This window comes from Papio anubis, chromosome 9, assembly GCF_008728515.1.
Source record: "Papio anubis isolate 15944 chromosome 9, Panubis1.0, whole genome shotgun sequence".
Lineage (NCBI taxonomy): Eukaryota > Metazoa > Chordata > Mammalia > Primates > Cercopithecidae > Papio > Papio anubis.
The window spans coordinates 96,201,097-96,204,660 of record NC_044984.1 but is presented as its reverse complement, the minus strand read 5'-3'; the positions used below and the strand labels follow the sequence as shown (position 1 = coordinate 96,204,660).

The 3,564-nt window shown below is 44.7% G+C and overlaps 1 pseudogene; it reads left to right on the top strand.

Moving 5' to 3' along the window:
• Window positions 1-662, top strand: LOC101007955 (annotated as a pseudogene).
• The last annotated feature ends 2,902 nt before the right edge of the window (window positions 663-3,564 follow it).

Genomic DNA, 3,564 nt, shown 5'->3' with positions numbered 1-3,564 from the left:
GTGAGCCGAGATCGGGCCACTGCACTCCAGCCTGGGCAACAAAGAGCAAAACTCAGTCTCAAAAAAAAAGAGTTGTCTGTCTATAGAACTAACAAGAATTTGTCGCTTAAGATGAATATGTATACACGAGAGAACAGTACCAATCTGAGGCGGAGGGAGTCATGGCAGGCCATGCGTTTAGAAAGTTCCTTCCACTCTTTGACCGAGTACTGGTTGAAAGGAGTGCTGCTGAAAGGGTAACCAAAGGAGGCATTATGCTTCCAGAAAAATCTCAAGGAAAAGTATTGCAAGCAAGAGTAGTCGCTGTTGGATCGGGTTCTAAAGGAAAGGGTGGAGAGATTCAACCAGTTAGCGTGAGAGTTGGAGATAAAGTTCTTCTCCCGGAATATGGAGGCACCAAACTAGTTCTATATGACGAGGATTATTTCCTATTTGGAGATGGTGACATTCTTGGAAAGTACATAGACTGAAATAAGTCGCTATTGAAATGGCATCAACGTGAAGCTGCCCGTTCCACTGAAGTTCTGAAATCTTTCTTCATGTAAATAATTTCAGTATTTCTCTTTCATAATAAACTAATGATAACTAACGACATCCAGTGTCTCAAATTGTTTCCTTGTACTGATATAAACATTTCCAAATAAAAATATGTAAATGAGTGGGAAAAGGGGCATGTATACATATATATTTAAAATAAATACACTATAAATGTAAAAGTTCTGTTTTTTTTTTTTTTTTTCTAGACAGAGTCTCACTCTGTCACCCAGGCTGGAGTGCAGTAGTGTGATCTTGGCTCTCTGCAACCTCTGCCTCCCAGGTTCAAGCAATCCTTGTGTCTCAGCCTCCCAAGTAGCTTGGACTACAGGCATGCCCCACCATGCCCAGCTAATTTTGTCGTTGTTGTTGTTGTTGTTGTTTTGTGATGGAGTCTCACTCCCATCGTGCAGGCTGGAGTGCAGTGGCACCGTCTCTGCTCACTGCAACCTCCACCTCCCAGGTTCAAGCGATTCTCCTTCCTCAGTCTCCCGAGCAGCTGGGATTACAGGCATGCACCACCACACCCAGCTAATTTTTGTATTTTTAGTAGAGATGGGGTTTCGCCATGTTGGCCAGGCTGGTCTTGAATTGCTGGCTTCAAGTGATCCACCTGCCTTGGCCTCCCAAAGTGCTGGGATTACAGGCGTGAGCCACTGTGCCTGGCCCTTCCCAGCACTTTGGGAGGCCAAGGTGAGTGGATCACCCGAGGTCAGGAGTTCAAGACCAGCCTGGACAACATGGTGAAACCTCATCTTTACTAAAAATAGAAAAATTAGCTGGGTATGTTGGCACATGCATGTAATCTCAGCTACTCAGAGGCTAAGGCAGGAGAATCTCTTGAACCTGGGAGGAGGAGGTTGCAGTGAGCCAAAATCACACCACTGTACTCCAGCCTGGGTGACACAGTAAGACTCTATTTTAAATAAATAAATGAATAAATAAAATAAAATATAAATAAATAAATAAAATGTTACTCCAGTGAACACAAGATAACAAAGTAAAACAGCCTCATTGCTGATATGTAGAAACCTTTAGTCTTGTAGATGGAAGATCAAATCTGCCACTACATTCCCTTAAGCTAAAGCCTAATCCAGAGCAAGGCTCTACCTCTTAGTTCTGTGAAGGCCGAAAGAGGTGAAGAAGCTATGGAAGAAAAGTTCGAATCTAGCAGAGGTTGGTTCATGAGATTTAAGGAAAGAAGCCATCTCTGTAACATAAAAGTACAAGGTGAAGCATCAAGTGCTAATACAGAAGCAGCGGATTACCCAGAAGATCTAGCTAAGATCACTGATAAAGGTGACTAAACAACAGAAATTCAATGTAGATGAAACAGCCTTCTATTGGAAGAAGATGCCACCTAGGACTTTCACAGCCAGAGATAAGTCAATGCCTGGCTTCGAAGCTTCCAAAGACAAGCTCTCTTAGGGGCTAATGCAGCCAGTCGGTGACTAAGTTGTAGCCAATGCTCATTTACCCTTCTAAAAATCCTAGAGCCCTTAAGAATTATGCTGGCCAGGCATGGTGGCTCACGCCTGTAATCCCAGCACTTTGGGAGGCCGAGGCAGGCGGAACACAGTCAGGAGATCGAGACCATCCTGGCTAACATGGTGAAATCCTGTCTCTACTAAAAATAAAAAATTAGCCTGGCATGGTGGCATGCGCCTGTAATCCCAGCTACTTGGGAGGCTGAGGCAGGAGAATCCCTTGAACCTGGGAGGCAGAGGTTGCAGTGAGCTAAGATCCCACCACTGCACTCCAGCCTGGGTGACAGAGCAAGACTCTGTCTCAAAAAAAAAAAAAAAAAAGAATTATGCTAAATCTGCAATAACACCTGGAAGACAGCACATCTGTTTATAGCATGATTTACTTAATATTTTAAGCCTCTTTTTTAGACCTACTGCTCAGAAGATTTATTTCAAAATATTACTGCTCATTGACAATGCACCTAGTCATGCAAGAGCTCTGGTGGAGATGCACAAGGAAATTAATGTTGTTTTTATGCCTGCCAACACAACCATTCTGCAGCGTGGATAATTTTGTATTTTTAGTAGAGACGGGGGGTTTCACCATGTTGGCCAAGCTGGTCTCGAACTCCTGATCTTGTGATCCACCCAACTCGGCCTCCCAAAGTGCTGGGATTACAGGCGTGAGCCACCGCGCCCAGCTTTTTTTTTCTTTTTTTAATTTGAGACAGAGTCTCGCTCTATTGCCCAAGCTAGAGTGCACTGGCATGATCTCGGCTCACTGCAACCTCTGCCTCCCAGGTTCGAGTGATTCTCTGGCCTCAGTCTCCTGAGTAGCTGGGATTATAGGCACACACCACCATGCCTGGCTAATTTTTATTTTTAGTAGAGACTGGGTTTCGCCATGTTGGCCAGGCTGGTCTTGAACTCCTGACCTCAGGTGATCTGCTGACCTCGACTTCCCAAAGTACTGTGATTACAGGCATGAGCCACCATGTCCAGCCTCATGTCTTTACTTCTATATGTTTTTATTCACAGGCAGTGAAAACCTCAATTATCTCTCCATTAAAAAAGTTGGAATATCTCCTCTCTCTTTCTCTCTTTTTTTTTTTTTTTTTTTGAGACAGAGTCTGGAGTGCAGTGTCATGATCTCACCTCACTGGAGTGCAGTGGCATGATCTCACCTCACTGCAACCTCTGCCTCCCAGGTTCAAGAGATTCTCCTGCCTCAGCCTCCCAAATAGCTGGAGTTACAGTCGCCTGCCACCACACCCGGCTAATATTTGTATTTTTAGTAGAGATGGCGTTTTTACCATGTTGGTCAGGCTAGTCTCAAACTCCTGACCTCAGGTGGCCTGCCTGCCTCAGCCTCCCAAAGTGCTGGGATTACAGGCATGAGCCACCACACCTGGCCAATCCCCTCTCTTGGAGTATGGACTAAAGCTGGGCATGTTGGCTCATGCCAGGAGTTCAAGACCAACCTGTACAATATAGTGAAAACCCACCTCTACAAAAAATATTTTAAAAATTGGCCAGGCATGGTGATACACACCTGTAGTTCTGT